Source organism: Vulpes vulpes, unplaced genomic scaffold (assembly GCF_048418805.1).
Source record: "Vulpes vulpes isolate BD-2025 unplaced genomic scaffold, VulVul3 Bu000000700, whole genome shotgun sequence".
In the NCBI taxonomy this organism is placed as follows: domain Eukaryota; kingdom Metazoa; phylum Chordata; class Mammalia; order Carnivora; family Canidae; genus Vulpes; species Vulpes vulpes.
In genome coordinates, this window is record NW_027325673.1 from 115,586 (window position 1) to 142,586 (window position 27,001).

A 27,001-nucleotide genomic window follows, 5' to 3' on the forward strand; every position below is an offset into this window, starting at 1 on the left:
CCATTGGAATGCACGAAAAAATTATTTTTAAGTGAAAGAGATTTATCTTCTATCTAAAAAAGTGCACCTTACATTTTAGTTGATTTCTGAGCAGAAATTATTCTGAATTCAATATTTGTTAATGTATTTTCTAGCTTTCTTTGAAATTTGTATAGGAATCTGTTTTACTTTGGCATCCTGAATAGTTAGTCACTGGAAAACTATTGTAATTAGTTTTTTCGTTTGCTACCTAGAATTCATTGGAAGATGCTATGACTTCTATTCTGAGCTTAAGTTATGCTCTCCTGTACAATACAGACTCAACTAAAATGAAAAAAAAAGTGAAAACACAAACGGTTTTGAACTTCATATACCACAGGACTCCATTTCTATATAGTTCTTCACCCTTGTCTGAAACTTCTGCATATTATTTGTAGCAGTTCTCCACCGCTGTATGGTATTTCATTATAAACCTACTATGGCTTATCCATTCTAGTGTCATACACTCAGTGGGCTGCACTAACTGTAACCGTCCCCAAGCTGTCATGTCGAATATGGCAACTGGTGTACAGAAATGCGCTCTATGCACTCTGCAGTAAAACCCGTGTTCTAGGCTTCATGCCTGGCTTCAGAGTGTGAAGTGGTGAGGGGAACACATCGGAATGGCCTTCCAAAAAGTAATTCACTTTGACAGAGCAACTGGAACACTCCTATGTATTTGCCGAGGCTTAGTAAAATCTATAACCCTGCCTTGCTGTTGACTTGGTACAATCTTTCAAGATGGAAACGCATTGGAGGTGTTTCGTGCTAAGAAATAGGTGTGGGAGTGGGGGATTCCTGGGATACTCCAAGGGAAACGAGGTCACCTTTCCTTCCACCTCAACATGTCCCCACCTCTGAAGATGGAGGTGAAGATCAAAGAGCCTAAGGCAACTATCCTAACCACCTCACTCCTTAATGATTATCCCTGCTGCCTCTAGAACAAGATAATGGCAAGTGTTCTCTCATCTTGTCTGCAGCCTGGTAAGACCCGGGTGTTGAGAGGCTGAAAGAAAAGGCTTCACTGGTGATGTCCTAAAGTAGGCCGTGTGACCTTCTGTTACAGCTGCAGAAACAGCAAATGGAATCCTGCTTTCTCCTGTCTTCTGAGCAGGACTCTTGTCCGTGTGGCACATCGTGGGTAGTAAAAACACAAGTGGCTCTCTGGATCCTCGGAACTATGTGTAGTTTAAGACAACCATGGTAGAGACTATAGAAGTCTCTAGACTTCTGTAGAAGTCTATACAAGTATAGAGCTGAAGGGGACTTGGGCCTCCAAGGACACTAGGAAATAGGCTGAAAATGTTCAGAGAAAGCCACAGCCAGTACAACTCACTCAGCTTGTTTTCCTCTAGACCTCATTCCCCAGACTCTGGCTCCTAGGCCTACACTGGTTCAAAGAATCCCTTGGAGGCTGGTACCTACTCAAGAATTGCCCAATAAGCAATTCCTAGGTCTCCATTCAAGTCCTTGCCTATTTGGTTGATGTTGGAGCTCTAGGAAGCCTGGCCAGGTGGGGCTTCCAACCAGTTCAACTAGTAATATGGCTGTTCCTACCTATACAAGTGGGTTTCTGTATGTGGTTCTTAAGTCTAAACCCAGCTTGGTGCCCTAACCATGTTTGGGCAGGTAACTTAAGACTTATTTACCAGTGTAAAACCACTAAACCAGCAAAGCTAAAGCCACCAGGGTTTCCCACTGACCTACTTTTCTGCTTGTATTTTCAGTAGAAGGGAAAAACCCATTCGTATCCTATAGAACATTAGTGGGGGGGGGAAACAATGTGGCCTATAACTAATGGATGCTAGTCCATTCAAATATGGAGTACCTAGAGTGGTCAAGGCAAGATGGGGGAAGTGTAGGGGTCCTCAACTCCTGCTCCCACAAACTTCCCTAAATAACTTTCAAAACATCCTGAACACCTATGAATACAACCTGAGATGTAAAGAGAACAGCTGGAATGCTACAGTTTTTGCTCCTGACAAGGAGTGGAAGGGGGGGAACCATGACAAGCCTAGGTGAAAGTGAAGCCCCCACAAGCTTCCAGGCATGAAAACCCAGCCATGGGCAAATGGGAACTTAAAAAAAAAAATCCATGCCTGAGCTTTCCCTGACTGAAAAGTGCTTAGCAGGGAAGTAGTGCAGACTCGGGGAGGGGGCAGTGAAGCTTCAAGATTCCTGAAGACCCTAGTAGAGGAGCACCCGGAGGAAAAGCTCATAGCAAATCGTGGCCTGATCTCGGTAAAGCTCATAGCAAATCGTGGCCTGATCTCTAATACTGCCAGAGCACCACAACCCTCCTGGACATTTGGGAGAAGCCTGCCAGTTACATGGGCCTGCTCCAGAGCTCTTTGCCCTAGAGCCCAGCAATGGAGGTGGCTGTCCTCTATTCCCTTCAGGAGAAGGGGGTCCCTGGGAGCGTAGGTCCAGGAGCACAGGCCCTGGATCCGAGGACACCTAAGCGGACAAAGCTGGCTATCCTGTTCCCCCAGGGAGACTGGTGGAAATGCGGAGGGCACAGGAAAACAAGAGCTTTCCTGCCACTGGGCACCCTGCGAGTTGTACAGATTGGTGCATCCTCACCTGTCCCCGGGAGCATCTGGACCAGTGTGGACGAGGAGGCCCCGGTTCAGTACTCACACGGAGCTCTTGGCTCTGGAGATCTGGCTGCCTCCATTTTTTTTTTTTCTCCTCGACTTTCATAAGGAAGGGGCAAGACCTAGGGAACAAAGGCCTCACAGGACAAACAGCTCATACTGAGTCCTGCACCTGGCAAGAGGCAGGGCATCTCCTCTCAGGCACAGACACCTGAGAATCCGTGCAACAGGCCCCTCCCCAGAACTACCAGTAGAATAAAGGAAAAGCAAGCTCACTGGACAAGCAGCGCTGGAAAGCTCCAGGGCTGAAGGGGAAAACAGCATAAAGAAGAGGGTTGGAGATGCCTGGATGGCTCAGCAGTTGAGCATCTGCCTTTACCTCAGGTCATGATCCCAGGATTTGGGATCAAGTCCCACACTGGGCTCCTTGCAGGGAGTCCGCTTCTCCCTCTGCCTGTGTCTTTGTGTCTCTCACGAATAAATTTTGAACAAAAAACCCACCCTCTTTCGTTAATCACAACTTTTTTTTGTATAAAGTTAAAAATTCCCAAGATTTTTTTCTTCCCACCTTAGCTACATTTTACCAACTTGTTTCTAAGCTTTTTCCTTTTGGACTTTCATATTGCTACAATTACATGTTTTAGATAGATCTCTTCTGGATTCCCTTCAATGTAGTCAGCTTAATTCTGGTAGACCCATGGGATATGGGGGGGCGGGTTGTCTCATTTTGTTTTCCAATGATAAAAGTTAATGCCTTCTAACGCCTGGATCAAGATACACCCAAAACCAATTGGAACACCATGTTGGCTCATTCTGTGAGACTACAGTCTCTTCCCAGTCTGCCCCCCTCTTCTATCTTTACATTTTTGTAGTTGATGAGTATTGCTGGTTTACTTAAATTTGGATTTGAGCATCTTCTAACATAGAGAATGAAATCCATTCTAAACCAGGAGGATCACCCTCTAGGGTCCCCTTTGGGAGACTCTATTATCTACTCCACCTTTTTTTTTTCCCTTTTACTATTTTAAAAATTTTCACTTTAATGGTCCTTTTTCTTGTCTGGCCTTATTTAAAAACACTGAATCATGAATGAAAGATCACCAATACTGAAAAAATACAAGACTCTTAAAGTATGAGCAACCATATGTCAACAAATCAGTCAATCTAGAAGAAAACCAATGCTTGGGAATCATGATGCCTGATTTCAGGCTGTATCACAAAGCTGATCATTAAGACCATTATAGCACTGGCACAGACACTAGATCAATGGAACAGAACCCAGAAATGGACCCTCAACTCTGGTCAACTAATACTGGATACAGCAGGAAAGAATATCCACTGGAAAAATGACACTCTTCAAAAAAAAAATGGTGCTGGGAGAATTGGACCACCACATGCAGAAGAATGCTACTGGACCATTCTTACACCATACACAAAGATAAACTCCAAATGGCTGAAGTATCTAAATGTGAGACAAGAATACAACATCCTAGAGAACGGACAAAAACCTTGAATTTGTCCACAGCCTCTTGCAAGACCAATCTAATAAAGGTGAGGGAAACCAAAGCAAAAATGAACTTGGAACTTCGAGATTAAAAGCTTCTGAACAGCAAAAGAAACCAACTAAAAGACAACCTACAGAATGGGGGAAGATACTTGCAAATGACCTATCAGATACAGGGCTAGTATCCAAGATCTATAAAGAGCTTATCAAACTCAACACCCAAGTAAACCATCCAGTCACTAAAGGGGCAGAAGACCTGAAGTGTCTCCAAAGACCTACATATGGCCAACGGGCATGTGAAAAAATGCTCTATCACTTGCCATCAGGGAAACACAAGTCAAAAACCACAATGAGACCGCCTGACACCAGCGAGAATGGCGAAAATGAACAAGACCGGAAACAACAAATATTGGAGAGGTTGTGGGAGAAAGGGGAACCCTCTTGCACTGTTGGTGGGAATGCAAACTGGTACCGCTACTCTGGAAAACTGGAGGTTCCTCAAAGTCAAATACCCAAAACCCGACAATTGCACTACTGAGCACTTACCCCAAAGATATGTAGTGAAATGCTAGGACACCTGCACCACGATAGCGGTGATGTCCACAATAGCCGAACTATGGAAGGAGTCTCCATGCACTTCATCAGGTGACTGGATGAAGATGTGGTCTGTATATGCAATGAAATATTACTCAGTCATTAAAAATGACAACCACCATTTGCTTCAGTGTGGGTGGAACTGGAGGGTATTATACTGAGTGAAGTCCATCAGAAGGACAAATCCTATGGTTTCACTCATACATGGAATATAAGAAATAGTGAAAGGGATTGAAAAGAGGGGATCTGAGGGGGGTTGGAATTAGAGGGAGATTAACTCTGGGGAAACAAAGGGTTGCAGAATGAGGGGTAGGTGGGGGGGATAGGGTAGCTGTGACAGACACTGAGGAGGGTATTTGATAGAATGAGCACTGGTTGTTATAGTAGGTTGACAAATCGAATTTAAATGAACAAATATGGAGTACCTATAATGTATAGTGGTAATCTAAGGGAGCAAATGTGCCTCCACCAGCAAGGAGCCCCTTCTCTAGTCAGTGGTGTAGACCATATAGCCAAGTGAGTATAGGAAAGTCTCAGGTCATAGATCCTGCAAGGACTTTGTGTTTGGTCTTCTACTTAAAGCTCACCACTAGATTCCCATTTCACTCAATGCGGAAAAAATAGCCATTAAGAGCCTTAAGTTCTTGTTGTAGAAGACGGGTGGTAGGGAAGAGACCAGTTAAGAGCACCATGTAGAAATCAAGATGTGGTTTGGCCCAGGGTGTACATGGCAGTGGAAGTGAGAATGGGCCCAAAAAACCTTTTTTTCAGGAAGGATGAACAATTGCTGGATACTCGAGGTAGGGAGGCCAGTATGAAAAAAGTTCAAGAAAGTGGAGTGAGGAACCAAGCTTGATCAATAAGAGCAAATAGCTTTGACAGTGAACTGCTTGAAGCTTAAATTCTCATTAAATTCTGCTCAGAGCTTCTCCTTTCCTTGCGCCTCATGCTAGGTGGTCTTGTTCTAGAACACCAGCATGGACCACAACTCCAAACAAAGGACCTCCCAACGTACCATCAGGGAACAAGAACTTTGGCCACAAATGCCCAGTTTCCTGGTACAATCAAATATGACAGCACTCCAAAGATCAAGGAGATGGAGTGGAGAGCCAGCTTTCACTCAGGAACCTGACCAATAACCCTTCTGGGTCTACAGTGTGGGCCTTGACCTTCATACATCATAACTGTGCTCACTAGGACAGGACACGGCTTGAATCCTCTGTAGATGAAGTAGGAGCATCCTACCTAGCAACGTCTTGTGTTCTGCAAGAACACTTGGTTTCCTTGGCAAGGTCAAGAAGTGTGCTTCTTAAGCTCTATGCTGTCTTTAACTGGCTAACAAGGTGAGAAGTACCTTGGAATTCAAGATAGTTGGGTCTTAGGGGTCAGGGATAAAGAGGGCTTTTTTCCTCAGGTGTATCTTATGTAAAAACTACACATGCTTGTTATACCTTGAGTTTGGGCACATGTTTTGATCATGGTACTAGTAGTTTATACAAGAATATTCTTACAAATTCACACACACCAGAAACCATTGACAGGTTCCTACAGGGAACCAAGACAAGGGAAAGTTAACCAGAGAACAATCTGTGGTGACAAGTGACCGTAGCAAGAAGAGTCAAAGAAGGCTGAGCCAATGCGAAATAGAAAAAGGTGACCTGAAGTCTTCTGTTCAGGGAGAGCCTGTAGCCCTGGAGTGAAGGAAAGGAAGCTGGCTGATACCATTTAAAAAAAAAAAATCTTAACCAGAAGCCCAGAGAAGCTGGGAAGTTCATGTCTGCAAACCAAGTATGGTGTTTAAAAAAAAAAAAAAGGCGGGGGGGCTTCTAGTCTGAAACCACCCACCTCCTCTAGAGTTACCACCAGGATAGACTCCACTTCTAGGACACTGGTACCCCTGGTGATGTCCAGTGAAACCAGATTCTCCGTGGGCCTCTAGACAGGCATCGAACACAGGAGATTCCAGGGCCACACAAGGCCAAACTTGTGTTCTTCTAAAGAATGCATCAGGCCTAGGTCAAATGACCGAATCCTCTCAAATACCGCTTTACTCCCACCTCCCCGAGGTTTGAAGGACAGTGATGGGTCTCCCCAGGTGATAGACCTCAGCACAACACGTACAGAGGATGGAGTCTGGCCAAAGTTCTTCAAACGCCTTCAAGTCAGGCTGAGCTTGACTTCAAGTCAGGCCTGACCCTCATGCACAAACTAAGTCAAGTCAGCATGAGCCTTAGGATCAAGGTTCAAACCAGGACCAGAGATTGAATGGGAATAACCCTCAGACGCAAGATGGTAACCTGGTGAAACTGGAGTCTTTTGACCTCGGAGTTAGCTTGGTCTCAAATTTGTTGTACTGACCTTCTATGCAGTATGAGCTTGTGATTACTTGTGTCAGATGACATCCAGTTTGATAGTTCAGTCACTGGAAAGTTGCAGGCATTTAGTGACCCCTCTCTAGGCATGTATCACTCCCAGGACCCTGGCATGAGAGGAATTGACTATCAAACTAGCAGGACTAGGCATGCTGCTTCTCTAGGAATCTGTGATCAATCAACTGAGGCTTTTTGTTAGCTCTATATTGTATTCTCTCTGCCCTAGATCCTTCCATATTATCTGTTAAGTTGTATACTACGTGGCATGGCCACCCCTATACTGGCCTGCATGAAGCCAAGCCGCCTTGGCTCTGCATCCTACTCCAAAATAGCAGCTGTAAGGGTGAACTGTTCCACAGGTCTGAGCCCTCCAAGACCCAATGTGCTGGGTCTTCCAATTCTTCACATTAGTGCAGAGACAGCAACTTGCCCTTGTCTTGGAAAGTATCTCCTGACCAGTTCCAGATCCCTGACCACCGTAGTGACCCTGAGGCACATCTCTCCCTAGAGCATTCTCCTTGCATGTGCTTGAAGCACAGCCAGATTCTTAGCACCACCACCCCATCCCAAAAATCAGAGGTCCCTTGGCTTTTTGACATGGACCAAGTAGAGCTCTGACCTCTCACCAGCCAGAGGTGCTAGCTCCATGAACTAGGTCAGCTTGGGAAAGCCCTTGCCTAGAGCTGGGCTTAGTGGTCAGGGCTGCCTCTGGGACTCCTTCCCTACTGCCTACCCCTGGCCTCTAAGGATGTGGCTATTTCTGTCTGTCACTGTTCTGTCCTTGAGTAGAGGAGGTATACAGTACTAAGTCCATCTGCTTGTCTTTGGGTCTGTAACCAAAGATATCCTGGGATACAGGATGCCAGGAGCTTGGGGAAGATGTTCTTTCCAATGATCCTGCTCTGACTACAGTATTCCTAGGACAAACTCTCCTGAAGGGACTTTCTTAACCTGCCTGTTCTACAATCTTCCTGGGAGATGAAATTCTCTGTAGAACTAGAGAATAGACCTAGAAGTTTAAGGCTGACCCAATTTCCTGCATGTTGCTAGAGTTAGGGGTACCTCAATGATATCAAGGCGAGCCCTGGTTCTGCAGACCACTTGGTTCTATTGACCCAATCTGAACAGATTACTTCTGCTCTACCTCAAGTTCATGAATTCTCTTCTGTCCTCTCTATTCGAGTCCAGCCAGTGAGTTAGAACTTGGGAAAGTCCAATAGTTCTCCAACTGAAATGCACGTCTTCTATTTCGAGATTTTCTATTTTCCATTTGTTTCAAGTGTTCATAACTGTTCGTTGGAGCATCTGACAACCCTTCTCTGATCGTTCTAATCTGTTCTCAGTGTTCACTTCTTGTCTGTCTTCCCCCTTCAAGCTGAAATTTTCCTGGCTCTCAGTAGGAGTAATTTTCGGCTGTATTGAGAAATCAGGCTTAAAATCCTGTTCTTATAAAACAGGCCTATGTCCCCATTTGAGCAGGTAGTTAATCAGCCCAGAATGTACATCACTTTCACGAGCTGTGGATCAAATGTCCATTCAAAACAAACAAACAAACAAACAAACAAACAAAAAAAAAAAAACAAAAACAAATGTCCATTCAGTTAAGCACCTGCAGAGCTCTCCTGGTCGGTCTCCAGGTGTGTTGCCCAGATGGCAAGACTCCAGTCATTCCCTCCATGTTAGCTGGAGGGGGAAGTGTGCTGCTGCCCCAGACTCCAGGAGGTGTCCCTCTCCTAATAACTGTAAAGGGAACAGCTTCTTCTGTGAACTCTGCTGTGGTAGTGCTCATTATGGTCAGAAAGGAGCTTGGGTTGTTTTCCTCTCACCAAGAATGGGCAGGTGCCAGTAAAGCACTCTTGTCCCATTGGGTGTCCTTGCCTCAGGCTTCTGGCTGGAGTTATTCCTTGGGGCTATTTCTTATCTGTGCCTGTTGGCATCTCCTGGCTGCAGACATCTGCAGCGCCCAGGCAAGGGCATCTAGGAGCTTAGAAGATCACCCAGGAAATTTTTTTTGCTGGTTTGTTGCTCATGTCTCAAGATCCCTAGCAAGTATGCTGACTTCTCTATTCTAGAATCTTCTGGCAGGGGACTTCTTCAGGGAATAGGTCACTTCCAGCCACCACTCTAAAATTAAGCTGCTGACAACAGGGACTACTCAAGACCATGAAAGAAGAGTGAATTTTGTTTTTTTTTTTTTGAAATACAGAATTTTATCTAGAAACTGTTTAAAGTAGAAAAAAACCCTGTCAAGAAAGACCAGGTGGAAAATGGGTTCCCAATAAAATGGTATTTTAGGGCAACAAAAGTCTAAAAGGCCACAAAAGAGAAATAGCACCACTGTTATTTGAACAATGGCTAGTTACTTGCATTTTTTTGGCATTGTTAATCACTGAATCTGGGTTGTCCTCTGAATTCCACACAGAGCATGCACTACACAACAATTTTATCATAAAATATCTGCTTTCTACACACATTTTAGGACAAGCTACCACCAGGAACAAATCAACACAAATACATTGGGGGCTGAACAATCTCAGTAGTGGGTGACACACATTTTGCAGAATTCTGCCAAACAAAGGAACTGAATAGGCTAGGGGCAAAGCAATGAGGAAGAGTTAAGGAATGAAATATTTTAAATATTAATAATTAATTCAGACACGGTACTGTATCTTCTGCAAAAGAAAATGAACATTTAGCAACACGCTAACGAATTTTATCTCCAAAGAGATTAGTGCACTGGCAAAGTATTCCGATAACAGTGGAGGGTGGTGGACAGCAGGTACCGAGAACACCCAGCCTTGCAGATCCTAAGGTAGCAATGGCCTTCACTAGTCACTCCCTTTGCCAGAGGTCCAGAAAGACTTGCAGCGTGACCACCTGCCTGCTGAACTTACACTCTAAGCAGCAAACTTTAAGGAGCCAAAGAGGAGTCCCCAGTGGGCACAGGGAGCCGAGAAGAGAAACATGTTCAATGTAAACTTAAAAGACAGTAAAATGGGACATGAGCTCCATTCAAATCCCAGACATGTGGGCAAGTCCCCAAAAGTAGTTGTTAGATTTAGAAACTGGACACACCTCCTTTCCCAAAAACACAATACATAGAAATTTCAGGGATAACTGGAAAAATCGTCAGAGAAATGTTCAATGAAATTCAAGCTCTTCAACATCTCAGGGCTGAAGCGTGCCCTCTATTCATCCAGGCAACAATGCCTCTTGCTTCTTAGAGGAGGGATACGATTGGTCAAGGACACCAAATGGCTTTACAGAGCAACGTTTTAAACTTCCCTTTTGAGCCAATGTCTAGGTCTTTGAGGATTCAAGCAGCCCTGCAAGGCCTGTGAACAGCAGATTCCAAAGGTCCAGAGGTCTGGCCCTTCCTTCCCAGACACCTTGTCAAACATGTAACATCTCCTGTCATGGTACATTTTATATTTTGAAATATGGAAGCATATTTTAAATACTCTTAAGGCATTTATTTATTAAAACGTTCTCTGCCAAGATTTCACGTTAGCTTAAAATTCAAATCAGTCTTTACATTTCTCTACTGAGGACTCCACCTGAGTGTATAACATAAAAAGCACCTTCTCCAGCAGTGAGTGTTACCAGCATCCACACAGTGAGCCCCATGGTCAGCCTCTCTGTTCTCCAGGTGACCCAACTAGGTGTTAATACTGCTCTGCTACAGGGTAAAAGCTCCCAACTCAAACTCATTGGAAAAGGGGTGAAACTTCTGCAAAGTGCACTTTAAGAAGAAGTACTGTTTGCTCATGAAAAGAAACCAGTGAGTCCTCTAAGAATAATAAAATGGGATATTTTACAGTTAAGCACATGTTTTGGAGTGAAGAATTCGGATGTTGCTTTGCTGGTCCAGGCTGTTAATACTCTTCTTGTTCCTCCTGTGGGCCCCCTTCATCAGGTATCACAAAGCCTTCATCTGTGGCATAGAGAATGTCCACGATCCTCTGCAATACAGGGTTGTTTTCCCCTTCGTTCTCCTGGCAAATCAATTCAATGTTTCTTAGCTTTCCAAAGTAGAAATCTCTCTCTTTCTCCAAGTCTTCGACGGTAAGTTTCAATACATTGACCTGCTGCATCAATTCAGCTGCTTCATCATCCCCGTTGCCCACACCAGGATTCTTTCGCACCACACCCGGGCCAGCCTTAGGGGTTGCATTAGTTCTGTGTGTTGCAATGGGCCTCTGTGGAGCTGCACTGCTAGAGCTGAGAGGTTTCTTCAGTTTGTTCAGAACTGGAGCAACAAGGGAGGGAGCCACTGCAGTTTCTTGACCTTGTCTGGCAGCTACAGGGTCATAGTCTTTTCCATCATAGTTTGCATCAAAAAACTTCTTGAACCACTGAACAAATTCAAAATTGTCCTGAAACTTTCCTTTTAATAATTTGTCCACAGGAATTATTTTGTCAACACCCATTCTCTTAAAACCTGCTTGTAGTATTTTGAAGTTCTGGATGTATTCATGCTCTAGTGTAGCCTGGAATTTCACTTTCTTCAAGGCAATGGAGCCAGGGAATAGCATGTCCATAAACCGACAATAGGCAGCCCCTGAGCACAACTATTCAATCTTTGTCAGATTAAGCTGCAGAGACTCATTGATGCAGGCCAGCATATCATGTCGACTTAGGTTATCACTGGTGACGGACGTTGAGTATACGTTCACTGCCATCTTCGGCTCTCGGCGGGACCGCGTCCACTGCCTGTGCCCGGCTTCGATTCCGTCTTCGTCTTGTTCAAACCGCCCGACCCCTGAATTTGTTTTTTTAATATATACTTCCCAGAATCTCTCCTTACTCCTAACTATAGTTGGCAGCTAAGTATTATCAAAGTACAAAAACCTTTTGGTTTGCTTATCTTCATCCTTCTGGCCCCCATTCCCATCTTCTGACACTTAATCAAAAACAAAGCTATCCTGAATGTTGTCTCAGACCATGACTACTGCTGTGAATATAACAGTTTTAATCTCCTATTCACCCATGGATGAGCAAGTAAACAATTACCACTGTACGGGGATATAATGAGATATCAGAAACTTGTCCTACATACAGCCTAGGTGAGGACACATGCCATGTGGGCCATATGGAACAGGGACAACCAGGAGTTGTAAAAGGCTGGCTCTGTAGTGACAAGGATGTGGGTGTCCTCTGGTTCCCATGGAAGATGTCTTAAGTTTTGTCTAATTCTATAAGCTAGCAGGGAATGGAAACCAGACACCTAGGGATAAGCAGAAGCTGTGCCTAGTCCCTTAACAAGAAGGGTTGTCTAGCTGGGGGGCCTCCTCCACAGGAGCAGAGTCTAGTGGGGAACTTGTAAGGCCATTCAAGGCCCTCTGATCTTCCCCAGGGAACAAGACAGTTCTTAACACAGGGTCTCTATTTTAGGCCTAAGCCACTCTGGAAGAACCATGGTCTTTACCCTTATGCTTCAGACCAATTAGTACCACCTCTAAACACTTCAGAAGGCAGACTTCCTTCTACAGATTTCCTCTAATACTTCAATTCCCCAATTCCCCTCCTATCATTAATACTACCTCCAGTTTTAAGCCTCTTGCAATAATCAGGACTGCTGCTGACTTCATTCCAACCCTATCAGCCAAAGCCAGTTCATCAGGAATATATGCTAGTGGTGGGCTAGGTTCGAAGGAATCAAATAGACCATTGCAGAAATGGAAGAATTTTTTTTTCCAACATGCTCTAATCCACTCAGAATCTTGCACACTGAAGTCATCATACATACAGGGCAAAGTCAGAGCTTTTATATTTGAGTTTATTCTTCATTTAACTTTTAAAACACTACTATAGTTGAATATTAAAACAAAAACAATAGCAAGTAGTGAGCTATGATTATAGTCCTTCACTCATCCACTACTGCATATAAAATGCCAGCAGCAGTGTTATTCACCAGCCCCATTAAGAAGTCTGACACTGAACACCACCCCTAGGATGATGTTCATCATCCTCATATGCTTCCCCATTGTAATGGTGCCATCTTTCCTGATTGGGATCAAAGTCCACAAGTTCTACCTGGTCCATTTCATCAGTCTCTTCTACTTCCTTCCTCTCAGGTAGGAGTTTTTCCAGCAAAGAAAGTTTATCAGGAGAGAGAAAGCCGTTCTCGGGGAAGTTTACCTTAAATTCGATGATTAGGCGACCCTTCTCATATGGTCTATGATAAATTGGCATGCCTTCATTTAACACACACTTGATATCCCCATGCTTGACAATCTGACCTGGATGAGAGGTGATGACGATGGTTCGGTTGTCAAGAGTAGATATTGGCTTTTGAAAGCCACACAGGGCTTCAACCAGCTGTATATCCATACACATGAAAAGATCTTCTCCTCGTCGAGTAAAAACAGCATGGTCCTTCTGATCTAAAACAATGATAATATCTCCTGGTTCAAGTCCTGGTTCTTGGTCTCCCTCACCATGGAAGCAGAGGTCAAGATTGAGGCTAAGTCTGTGATAAACAATACTTGTACTCTCAAAACAGGATGTATCCAAATCGGGTACTACTGCTATGCAGATACCAGGCTTAAATCTGCCTGCCCCCCTGCTCCCTACTAATCCTCTATTGGGGCTGATTGTTAGACTTCCAGATATTTAAAATGCTCTCCCCTCCAGTAGACTGTCCTTCCCTAAGGATATCCAGAAGCCCCCAAATTAAGGCAAGTACGGGCTACTGGAAAACTTCTAAGACCGATACTTCCCTCCTGCATGATACACAAGCGTGGATTCCCATGATAAGAATAATACAAATGGAAGGTGGTCAGTAACTCCTCTCCTCCAAAAAAAAAAAGCTACTTGTGACACCTGCTCTTGTCTAGAGGCCCAAAAATATAAATTCACTAGCTATAGTTGAGCAATTATACTTAGTTCTTAGTTGGGTAAAGAGGAATTGGAGCTAGTACAAATGCTTCTTGCTGGAACTAGAATATGGTCAAGAACAAGTCAATAGGTCAAAAACAAAAACCACCTGGCTTTCTAGAACTGACCCAGCTGTATTTTTGGACCAGTATTCAACATGAATAGCACTTAGTAACCTAGGTCCCTGGTTACTAGGTCTCTAAGAACTAACAAGCTCTGTTTCCAATAACTTTGTATTAGAGTTGGATGATGCTTTAAAGATTCTGGTTAGGATTCAACTGTACATCTGTTAAGTCAGATGATTCTACATCTTTGGCAATTAAGGAGTAGGAGTGACTTCAGTCTAACTACAGGCTACATTCCCAGGAAAGCTCTCTAATTGGAATTGCTACAATAGTTAAGATCTGGATGGTCTTATTTCTTCCGTTGACCAAGAGGCCAACAAGGGGGACAGGGATGGAAAGAAGACTTATAGTGCCGGTCTTCCTAGCAGTTCTATTGAATACCGGCAAACTTGTCACCCCACAACGATGGAATGAGGGCACTAAGATCTCTGTTGCCTACATGCAGATAAACTTCCAATGACCGAGTATCAGTAAGCAGCATGATTTTCCCCCTGAATCTTGTAGTTCTCTCCTGTTTCAATTTTTCCAGAAGATATTGAGAAATAGTCGGACAGGATGGATGGGTATTAAGCCTAAGACGAGGGCAAAAGAGCCATCGAACTTGGATCCAAGCCCAAAAATGCCTTAGGTCAAAGCATGCAGGTATTCTACACTCGCATCTGTTTGGCCACTGACTGTTGAATACTAAAGGGAGGATTGTGGGGGGAAAGTGGCTCAAATGAAGCAAATTCTGCAAGAGCTGGTAGCTGAAATGACTTAGGGTCTTGCTGCTCACCTGTAGCAAATGAGGCTATGTAAAAGGACCTCTATATCCATGGTGATACTTGAGTTCATGGAGCTGACCAGTCTGTACTGGCTAGGGAACAGATTCTTAGGAGTTTTTAGCTTGAGAAAATCCAGGATGACTGGCGATACCTACTCCATCTTTCTCCAAAACCAGCCAACCCAAATACCCAGCTTTATTTTGTGTTGTCTCAGTTTATGGTCTCAAGATTAAATTTGTACAAGAGGACTTAGCTGAACTAGTAAGATACATTAGGACATGCTGAAGTAGTATGATGGGCCGAGACCAGGGAAGGTCCGAGGTGCAGGTCCTCTGTTAGACCCAGACACCCTCAGGAATGGCCAGGCCTTGGAGTAATAGCTCCTGTTAAATTTACAAGGTTAAAGGGATAGAAATATTGGTGAAGGTCAAGACCCTTCTGCCAATAGATTTAGTCAAAATGAAAGCGAGAGGTTGTATGAAATAATAAATGATCCAGAAAGAATGTAAATTCTACTCTTGGTCTTCAATGTCCTGAGCTGTACACAGGACAGAAAAGGGAAGAGAGCAGACTTGAAGGGAGATCTCTGGGGTAGTGAGGACTTTGTGATCAGGATTTGGGTTATTGGCACAGGCACTTCCAACATGGCTTAAATGGCACCCTTGTGATGAGATGCACAGATCTTAAGTGCCTTTTCTTTCAAAGGGAAGAAGCTGTAAACCAATATCGAACTAGAACATGCATATTAACTACTCTATGTACTTAGGGCAAACGCAGCTGACGCCTGTAACAAATACATCAAAAACAAAGCAAATACCAAAATGGTAACTGTAGTGACTAAGTGGTGCAGCACTATAAAACTTCAACTTTTCAATACGCTTAAGTTTTTTCCTAATGTGGGGTAGGGGAGTAGGTAAAAACGTACCTGGAAGCCTGAAAGTCAAAAGCTGATAGCTTAACTCCTCACACATTAGCGTTTATTCACTTACAGAAAAACAAGATCTCACGGGCCATCCCATAGTTCTTTTCCAACTGATTGTATTAAGCCATACTTTGCTATCCTACTGAAAACAGGGAATTCATTTGTGTACAAGAAAACCCTAATCCTCAATCATCATAGGAACTTCTAGATAAAAGAGCCATTTGGTAAGTACTTTAAGACCTTGTGTCTCAACTCTCAGACCTATAGGCAGTTACTCCCAAACAGCACCTTACTCACATGGACATTGTAGGTTAAGTCTCAAATTAAACCTAAATTAAGACTAACCACTCCAACTGAAAATCCATCTGTAGGATTCACTTAGTTGATCTGGACTTAAGTATAACTTTGTCTTGGGAACAGATCATTTTTTCCCCCCAAACTTCTAAAGTGTTTTCTCAGAGCCTCTCAACTGATCATAATACTCTTCAGAAACTCAAAATTCCAAATTTAGTATAACATCATGAAACAGAACTATCATAGGCTCATTATGCCCAGGATGCAGAAAGTTCCTATAATTCTATGTTCTGGCTTTTTTTTTTTTTCTGTAAACCTCTCAGATGTGATTATGCTGCTAATTTGTAGCAAAAAGGAAAACTTGGTATAGTGCTAAACAAAATAACTGACTCGTATATGTCCCGGTAGAATTTGGTATTGTGAAACGGTGAACTGAAAGTCCAGATTGCCGAAAGAGAAAAGCTGGAGAATGCTAAAGAGACCGGAAGTAAAAAATCAGGGGTGAGTGGGCTAGTGGGGGTATGCGGCCAGGCAGGCCCTTGGGTACAGGGCCCAAAATAAGGGCTCCACCAGCATGGCTGAGGTGGTGGTCTACCATGATGCTCCTATCTTTCTAACGTTAACTGGGTCTCCTGTATCTTGGAGGCTTTTTGCCTGAGTTCTGACTAGTGTTGAAAGAAATCAGTTCACATATAAAAATAGACCCTTCATGTGTGGTTCTGGATGAACCTGGGGGTCCTGGTTTCCTCACAGCTTGGAGAAACCTCCAAGAAGTCTCCAATATGAGAAAACCTCAGAGCCAGTAGGAGACCTGAGTGTTCATCTCCATAATTCATGTTCATTCCTAAATAAATGGTGATATTTCTAGGGCTTCTGAAATGCCTGTACATCCTCCATAGTCCTGCTAGGGCTTGAGGCTGAGAAACAGAAGATCTAGGCATTCTCTGGTTCAATGAAATATTCAGGGGCTAAATATTCAACTACCCTCCCCCCCCAAAGCCTGGCTCTTGCTCTCAGGCTAGGGTCTAAGAGGCTCCTGACACAGCCAGGATTAGACTGAGCCTAAACCTTGCACTGATTAGGCAGTGTTAGCCCCTGGGACAGGGAGGGAGAAGGAACATGTGAATGGCCAGTCTGGCTGCAGGAACACCATTCCTGAGGCTCTATGTCCACATGAAGCACCTCTACCTATGGTTACCAAAACCCAAGTGCCTCATCCTGGCAAGGAAGCCCGCCACATGGTTATGAAGCACCAAACATCATAAAAACTGGGCTCCTCCCAGGAGTTCGAATTCTCCGTGGTGGAGCAGGCCCCAGGATCCTTAATTCCTACTCCTGGGAATCCTCTGGCCTTGATGTGCAGCTGAGCTCAAAGGCAGCATCTCCTGTAGAAGTTGCAGCAGGCTTTCCTGGAGCATAGTACTGAATCTCACCTGTCCCAGATTCCTTGGGTGGGACCATCTTGGCTTCCTTGGTGGTGCCTTCACAGCCGAGAAACTGGGCCACTCTTCTCATAAGAGTTATCAGGTTTCTATGGTATGGTCCAGGAGAAGATAAAGCAGGGGAACCAGAACTGGTCTCTACCAAAAACAGCTAGCCGTCTAAACATGTGGCTCTAGGAGCCAGGATAGTTCACATAGGACCGGATAGTGAAGCTGCTTGATCTAAAGGGGCTTAAATTAAGATGGAATGAAGGAGCTTGTCAACGTGGAGTCCCTTTCTTGGAATATACTCTAAGACCTCCAGGACAGTAGAAACTCACCAGGCAGAACCTTACTCCACAAATTTCCTAGAGGTTCTAAATGAAATACTGGAGTTACCTTGGCAGCACAGAAAGGGGCGATGGGGCCCAGTGAAGTGGGCATGCTGGGGAGAATCTATTACAGGAGTCCAGAAATTGAATGGGAGATCCTGCACTTGTGAAGGCTATTGGGGACCCACTAGTGAGTGGGACATGGCAACCCTAAGTTCACTTCCTACAGGACTAGGTTAAAGGCAGGGGAAGTGTTCATGGAATTTGGCTCCCTAATTAGCAATGGGGATTATTCCACACCCTTATAGTGACCCAAGCAAAGTGGTCAGAGCAGTTGACTATTGTAGTCAAGGAACCATGACTTTCAAAGAACTGTAGAAATGATTGAGAACATGTCCGATATTAAGCAGCACGTTTGGCTGAATATTAGGATCAAAAGATTAAAGGGTAAGGGACATAATACTCAAGCCTAACTCCTGAGCCTGATCACCATATGCATTCAGTTTTCCAAGACTGTCTAAACTTGTTCTGTCCATACTACAGAAGGACTGTCAACATAATTGTTTTTTTTTCCCTTCAGGATGCCCAGCCAGTTCAGTGTCATGTTGACCATGCGGAGTAAGAAGAGGCTAGTATATAGGAGGCCTTGGTAAAACACATGTATCTCAGAGGGTAGGAGACAAACTCCAATTCTTCTGGAAATAAGTTCCCAAAATCTTGTAGAATTCAAGAGCTTAAGGTACACTGGGGCATCCCTTTGTAGGAAAAGAAATTGTGGCATCTTGCATCTACAACTGCAAAGAATCCCAGTGCCTGACAGGTGCCATGAGGGTTCTAGAGGCTATACTCTAGATCTAGGCATGTACTGTTCTAACCCACATACTCAATGACCTGGAAGAAGCTGTCAGCTTTGTTTGCGGTTGAGAGCTGAAAAGGGCTCTACAACACGTCCAGGCTGTGGAGCAAATGGCCTTGACGTGAAACTTGAGCTGCATAATCCAGCAAACCTCAGGGCTGGTAGAGAGCTCGATGAGGAAAAAGGTGCACAGTGGCACTCATAGCACACCGTCCAGAGAAAATCAGATTGTGGGTTCCCAAGATCCTACCTAAAGGTATGCCATGTGCATATAGCCCCACAGAGAATGGTCCTAATGAAGCAAAACATTAGCCTGCTGTTTAAGCAGTTGAAGCAATAGTTTAGCAATGATCTGTGAGGATGGGTGCCATCCTTGAGGATTGAGAACCCTGAACAGAACTCTTCTGTGGTGGTCTATCCCAATAAAGAGAACATGGGTCTAGAAACCAAAGTGTAGAAGTAGGTGTGGTGATAATACTACCATTGCCACTGACCCATGGGGGACTTTGTGTTTACTATCTCAAACTTGGCTCTGCAGGGTTAGAGGCCTAGTTCCAAGAGAAGAGCTTGGGGGAAAGGATAGGAGGGAGGGCTCATTCTTGCCAGGGGACACAGCAAGGGTCCCATTGAATCCTAGGATATGACTGCAGCCCAGACAACTTGGATTCCTGGTATCCAGGACCCACAGGCAGGAAAAGTCATGACTGCAGCAGGGGTGGCTGACTCTGGCTGATCAGGTGAAGGTGTGGAGCTGCCAGTATACGAGGAGGGCAATGGGCAAAGTATGGTAGCCCAGTGATCTACTTGGACAACTGTATTCCCTTTCCCAGGTGTGACTATGAATGGACAAGTTTTGCAACCCAACCTGAGAAGAAGAAGTCTACTGGGGACTCCTCCTCAGGAATGAGGATTAATTCTCCCCTAAACCAGTGAGGGTAGCAAAGGTGGTGACTGAGGGTCAGGGGAATCTTTGGAGATGGGAGAAGACAAGGTCCTGGGACCAAATGCAGTGACACTGGCTATGCATCATATTGCTAGCCCTTTCCTCCCTTTCCTGAGCTCAGGAAGAAGGGGCCTACCAGGGCCTAGGAAGAGCTGTTCCCCCAAAACTCAGACCAAAGAGGTGTCACTCTGCCCTCTGCTTGATAGGTTTCAGACAATGGCCAACGTGACTCCAATTCCTGACCGTCCGCAAGTTCTCCAGAAATGCTCCTTTCTTCCTTGGAAGGGCATTGATCCACTCTAAGAAATCTGGAAGCTCAGGGCAGCCCGGGTGGCTCAGCGGTTTAGCGACGCCTTCAGCCCAGGGCCTGATCATGGAGACCTGGAATCGAGTCCCACCTCAGGCTCCCTGCATGGAGCCTGCTTCTCCCTTTCCCTCTGTATCTCTCTCTCATTAATAAATATTAAAAAAAAAAAAACCTGGAGGCTCTAACTCCCCTCACAGCAAGGGGTCTATCCCCCGCCTGATCACAGAAAACATGCCAACCTGCTCACAAATGGAGTCTTAACACAGTATTTAGTAGGATGTAGGCCAATGTTTCTTGGAGAGGCTCAGAGGTGCTTGCGCTGAAAGATGATTCAGTGGCCTTGGAAATGAAGTAGATTGGAATTTTGAAGGATTGTATACTCAAAGCAAAAGTCAAATAGGTCAGCTTACCAGACTTAGAGTTGCTTTTCTCAGACATCCCAGAACTTGAAAAGCTGTTTTCCTGTGGCATCTGTGCATCTGATCACAGGCACAGCCATAATAGGAATCAATTATGGAAGCTACCAGTAAGTAGACTTGTAAGTAGACTTGTTCTTTCTCAGGACCGTAGTCCAAGGAAAACCTCCTAAATCCTTTCTTACCTGAATTTTTACTGGTATTAAACATGAGCCCAAAGAAAATAGCACATGCCTCAATATGGGTAGCCCTTACAATGGGAGAGGAATGTCCCCTCTGATCATTAGACACTTCGTGGGAGCAGGTGTTCAAGAACTCCCCTGCCTCTAGTGGAGGGTGGAATTTCCCGACACTTGCATTGCCAGATCTCCTTGTCCTAAAATAATCCATATATCAAGATCATTGGGAACAAGTGATTCTCAGGGTCCAAGCCCTTCAGAGAGAAAAGGACCAGTGGAAGTTAATACTAGGATGTTGGCAGGAGGCTTCTTGAAGGAAATTAAAATGGAGACTTGACATTGTACATCCTATGTGTCAAATACACAACAGCATGTACTTAGGTCATAGAGGGTCTTCACTACCCTAAAAATGCTATTCCACCAAGAGTAGACCCCTGAAGTAAACTATGAACTCTTAATGAACCTAAAACATCCCCAGATATTACAATATTGTAAATAAGATATTACAACTTTATTGGATGTGGATATTACAGCCCTATTGGAGGATGCTGATAATGGAGGTACCTATGCACCTGTGGGGCAGGAGGTATATGGAAAAATCTCTACCTTCCTCTGTTTTGTTCTAGGTCTTGAAATCCCACATTCCTCTTTGGATCCAGGGCCCTGTCTCACTCCCACTACCTCTGACTGGGGCATCTCTCCTTGCAGTTCAAGTCTCCACATGGCATCTTTCATGACCACCCCCTAAGTTCTCCAGAATCCCATGCCAGGGAGTGTCAAGTCTTCCAAAGCTAGACCCATGTCTGTGAGTGTACTGCCAGCACATCAGTTGCTCACTTTAGGAAGCAGGGTTAACTCCCTTTCGAAAAGAAAGCTGTTTCATGGGCAATTCCCAGTGTGAACACTTCTACTTTAATGGAACAGCTTATTCTAAGGATACAGAGTGTGTTGGTGATAATCTTGTACACACTTCAGAATTTTTTTTGGCCCTCAAGTGCCCAGCTGGCCTGTTAAGTTCCTCCCACCCCCCCACCCCCAAGCTGGCCAGTTGAAGGTTGACCTACTTTCACAGCTAGTTGAAACCCTATGACATGTGGTGTAGTATTTGGGTTCTCCTTTTTTCCTTTTTTTTTTTTTTTTTAAGATTTTATTTGGGCAGCCCCTGTGGCTCGGCCATTTAGTGCCACCTTTGGCCCGAGGTGGAATCCTGGAGACCCAGGATCGAGTCCCGCATCAGGTTCCCTACATGGAGCCTACTTCTCCCTCTGCCTGTATCTCTCTCATGAATAAAATATTTTTTAATATTTCTATTCACGAGAGAAAGGCAGAGACACAGGCGGAACAGGTCTCTGTTCAATGGACTAAAAGTATAATCTTTGTAACACTTCTGGTCCCAGTGAACAGACCTGCTAAGCATCACCTAGGTCAGCTTGTAGTTCCTGACCAGATAGCCAGAGGAGTGTATGGCCTCCCATCACTTCATTTCCTCCTCCACTTCCTCCCCCTAGCAGGGCCCAGTCACAGTACAGATCTGGCCACTTCAACCAAATGGGGGACTTCCAGGGCACGGCCACTGGAGGTCCAGTGTGGGGTAGAGCTGCAAAATCACTGGCAAGGGCTGCCTATGAAGAATACACCGTCCAATCAAATGGTGGGATGACTCCTGAAATCACTGACCACTGGAGCCTGTCAGACAAGTATTCCCCTTTAAGGTAAACCTTAAGGATGCAAGGCCTATACTTCATAGCTGCCCTAGCCCTCACCTGTCCTACTGAAGTCCACCTCACATGTGTAGAGGAACAGCTTCCCAGTCCCTAGTGGGCAAACTTAGAAGTGGGAGACTGGAAGAAAGAACTAGTGCCCATCACTGCAGGCAGTCTCCGGGGGCTACTGGCACTCACTTTTACTCCTCCACTATCCATCCTAAATTCTCTTTACCAACCCACACCTTCCCTGGTCTCAGTGACTAACTTGATGATATGACTCAAACTCTCATTCCTGAGGGGTCTGAGTGCCTGATACTCCTCCCTTCTCAGGCTGGTGTTGCTGTACTAGTCATTCTTTCACTCAAGTGGGACAACATGTCCAAGAGGACTACTCCATGCCCTAGATCCCCTCCTGCTGCCTGATATCAAAGAAGCCCTATTGCATTTTGATGATCAGGGCCAATGCTCCTACCAGAATAGTGGCCCTTTTTGTCTGCTGGTTTCGGACACAAGGAACCCAAGATCCCCAGTAACAGTTAAGATTGGAAGGTCAACAGGATCCTATGGCAAGAGTGTGCTATTCTTGAACAGAATCTATTATAGAAGAAGCAAGAGTTGCAGGGACAGGAAGCACGAAGTCCCCAGCGAGTCAGTTATGGCAAAGGGGGGAGGTGCTCTGCTATTTCAACCTCTTGGTTTCTATACCCATGTGTCCCTTCCCCTAGGGACCTAGCCCCTTAGAGACCTCTGTTTGCATGCATCCAGGAGGATACCTGTCCTTGCAGAGGGTTGCCTCTGAGCTAGTGCTATAGCTATGTCTTCAGGAAGCTGTTCCAATGCTCTATCAGACCAGCACCCCCTGAAAGGCCTAGCATAAGCTTCAGCCACTAGATTCCAGGATTGTCTCCTCAGCATCTTCCACCAGAGAGGAAACCTTAGAGCCAACCCCCCAAGGTAGCTCACAATATCTCAATATTGTGCATAAGATAGTGACCCTTTTTCTAAGGAACCATTCTGCCAGGCCGTGGTCCCTTCTAACTTTTGTTAACTGTGTCCAGTGTCCTAGGGCTGAGTTATAAATGGATTCCAGAAAGGCCATGGCACAGCTTCTTGGACTGGAGAACCTGAAGACTGCTAGAAAGTGGTAGAGCTCTATCATTGGTGGTCCTGAATCCCACCGTCTCTCCTGGTATCAGGGTCTCTGACATGTCACCATGTTGTCACCAGAACTCCTTGTTTGGCCTCTGTTAGCCTGAACCCGAGGTCTTGCCACATATACCCTCACCTCTGCCCCCACCACATGCTCCAATCTGTGTTTGGTGGCTCTTAAGCAAGAGGTACTTTCCCCCCATGTCCTGTGACAAAAATCCCAAAGGTTCACAGCTAGCTCCTTGCTCAGCTGCAGACCTACTCTGCAAATATATCCAAGTGAGTATGACCTTGGCCAACTTTGGGTATCCTTCAAGGACAAAATGTCCTTGTCTGTCCTTGACCCTTGATTTGATTTTTTTTATAAAAATAGTGACACATCTTCCCATTGCCAAGTAACATCGAGGGATGGGAAAGCACAAGTTTTTAGAGCTTTGAATGAAAGACCTTTGTACTGCAGGCCAAAGGAAATTATCTTAGATCCCAAAGGGTGTTGTGTTCCCAGGCTGGTTTTTTTTTTTTTTTTTTTACATGATGTCCCCAGTGGATTCTGATTTGGACGGATCCAATTGTTATGTTGATGGGCATCTGATTTGGGAACAGTAGGAGAGGGGCCTGATGGTGTCATCAGCTCTGAAAGTCCTTGGTCTTGTAATCACAAGATGGTTCTAGGAGGCTAGAAGTAGCTCCTCTACTTCCAACTAAGCCTGGGCGAGAGATTCCTTCATAGGATATAGCAATACTAACCTGGTTGATAGTAAGGAGGTCATGAGGGAAAGGCTACCAGGCCACACTGGTGACTAAAGCTGCCATGGATAGGGGCAAGTTCATGTGCATGAAGAATTAAAAGCCCAGGAGTACTGGTTCCAGGATGAGAAGGACTATCCTGGGAATGGTTCTGATAGCTTCCCAAACTGACTTCTCTACCAGTGCGTCTTGGCCACAGCCTCTAACTGCTGCTTGAACTTATAGACCATATCCCCCTCCAAATCAAATGGTGCAAAGGGCCCTATCTCAAATGAAGTAAACCATCTGGTGGAACAAATGCTTCTAGGTCTTGAAGTAATGGAAAAATGCTGCCAAGGATGAAACCTGATGGGGCTCTTCTGAGAGCTGCTCCCTGCACAGGGGCAGTATCCTTAACTGATGCTCCTCTGCAGTCCTCACCAGCACTAGAGCTCTGGGATTGCTTGAAGTACCTTGAATCTGACCACTGCTGTGAGGGTGAAGTAGAGGGGCAACCTGTCTGGAGGGGAAAGGTTCCCCCCCACACATTTGAAACTGGACACTTAGGCTCCTGAGGTACAGGCTTGACCCAGTTGTGCTGTGAGGCCCCCCTCTCCCTTTTCTGCCTTACATAACCAGTAAGAAGGGGACCCCAGGATGTTTCTGACCCTTTGTGAGCCTGGCCCGCTCTTCTAGAGGCCCTGGATTTGACACTAACCATGTTTGATAGGAGTTGAAGAAAATGATTCAGTCTTTTGTGACTAATGGTTTTTCTTCAAACCATCCCACCTGCTTTCAGTTTCTGATGGGTTCCTTTGTGCTGATGGAGATGTAGGAGAGGAGCTTATCCTTTGTAACAAAAGACTAAGTGATCTCTCATTTACTCAAAATCAATGTTTTCTTAATGTGTCTGAAGTTTCTGATGCAACTGTATATTATAGGCTATAACTCCTATTTCCAGTATACAATGCTACTAATAAAAACAGAACCTGAATATATTAAGATGTTCCCAGTGCTCAGTGCTCCATGAGCTACCAGAATATGGACCAGTCTGGAAGCACGGAGTGCCCAGCCAAAGGATAGATCTTGCTTCCTACTGCATCATTGGCACTTCACTTCACCCCTTGTCATCTCCCCAGTTCCCAACAAAGCTTGAGGGGCAGGAAGGCAAAGCTTGAGGATGTCTCCTCCTACCTCAAAACCCTCTCAGTTCAAATTCCTCCCCTCTCAGGAGGAAGAGAGCAGACCTTAAGAGGTGTGACTTCCCAGGAACATGGAGAAAGGCTTTCAGACTTTATTGGGCCCTAGAGAAGTGGAACTGTACGTTTTGAGATCCTCTGTAGGAAGTTAGGCTGGGCATCTTTACCTAGCATGCCATGACTTCCTTCCCAATCATGTAAGGGGTGGGGGGGGAAATGTCACAGGACTCCAGGGTTGGGCTGTGGAGTGAGGTGGTCCAGCTTCCAGTATAACTGAGAGGGAGCCACAGTGAATAGCTAGTTGGGGCCCAGTCTAGTGGTGGTTCAGAAAGCCGGAAGACCTAGATGAGACTCCACACCTGTTCTCAGGGCTCCGCTGGGAGTATTATTGGAAACAATTGGTTTCTTGACTGCTAAGAAACCTAATTCAAGACCAGGTACTGGGGAGGAATCCTTGGCTTGGGACTATAACAATGGTGTAATTCGGTGTGTTGGCTCCAGGCTTAGCACTGTGGGTCAAGCCCACATTGAGTTTCTTTGCTGAGGTTGGTTGGGTGCATGGCTGAATTTTCATGCAGCCCCAGCCAGGTCTCTTAATATCCATCACCTGTAGGACAGAGCCCAGGCAGGCTTGCTTTTTAAAACTAGAAGGCACATTGAATTCTATGTCGAATACAGCATTCCAGAAAAGTCTTTCGGGGGCTATCCCCTCACCAATGCTTCTGGATGTTTTTAGAATATAGACTCTCCTGGTCTTTCACCTTAATGTTCTTGTCAGTTTTCTTGACAACCCCTGGGTTGGAACTTCTGTTCCTCATGGCTCTAGGTGAGTCTTTTGACTCCTCTTAAATCCGGAGGCCAGAGCACCACAGGACTTCAAGGAGAACCTTCTGTGGGTTGTGGAATATCCAAGTTCCTACCAGGTCATCGTGGACTTCTCCACGAAGGGCTGAGGTGCCACTTGTTTTCCTGTACTTCAAGTTTGAGTCTGATCCTCCTGCTTCTTCCTTGCCCGGGTTCTGCTCTCCTTTAGATACACTCCCCTGATCTGTACCCTCACCCTCTGTGCTGCTGCTTCATCTCCTTTGCTGGCTCCTTTTTCTACCATGTTCTCCTTAACAGTTCTGTTCCATGGGACTCTAAACTGTTTATCCTGAGAATTCTCTCCAGGATGACAAACGAAAGCCCCGGTGACCTAATACCTCTAGATCTCTTTTCCACCTTGCAAATGACCAGCCTGAACAGAGCTTCAGACCCAGGTATATTCATCTACCTGTTTCATGATCTCTCCCATCACAAAATGGATCTTGTGTGCATTCTCTCCAAACCTATCTTCCCTTTCTGATAGCATTCTGCACCTAGATGGCCAGGTCGGAACCACTCTGCTGGATTCGTCTCTCTACCTAGCCATGCACCTAAATCTAATCCGAGTCTGGATTCTAATCCTCTAGAGTTTGGATTTAAGCAACAGGTGAAAGATTGGTTTGAATTAGTCTTCATCTCTTTCTCCCTGTTCACTACAGCAGCATTCTAACTTAATCCTCCTTTTTAAGCTTACCTCCTTCCAACACTTAATTCTACATAGTCTTACCTATATTCCACTTAATTGCCTTATATTTGTCATGTTTCTAATGTTGAGCAACAATACAGGGCAGGGCACAAAAGCAAGGGCTGTTTTCTTAGGAAACTGGTCCTCCA

The 27,001-nt window shown here is 45.0% G+C and overlaps 2 pseudogenes; both read right to left on the minus strand.

The window, feature by feature from the left end:
* Positions 1-10,786: 10,786 nt before the first annotated feature.
* LOC140596503 (microtubule-associated protein RP/EB family member 1 pseudogene) lies at positions 10,787-11,822 on the minus strand (annotated as a pseudogene).
* A 989-nt stretch (positions 11,823-12,811) lies between these two features.
* On the minus strand, positions 12,812-26,121 carry LOC140596493 (dnaJ homolog subfamily A member 1 pseudogene; annotated as a pseudogene).
* Positions 26,122-27,001: the final 880 nt, after the last annotated feature.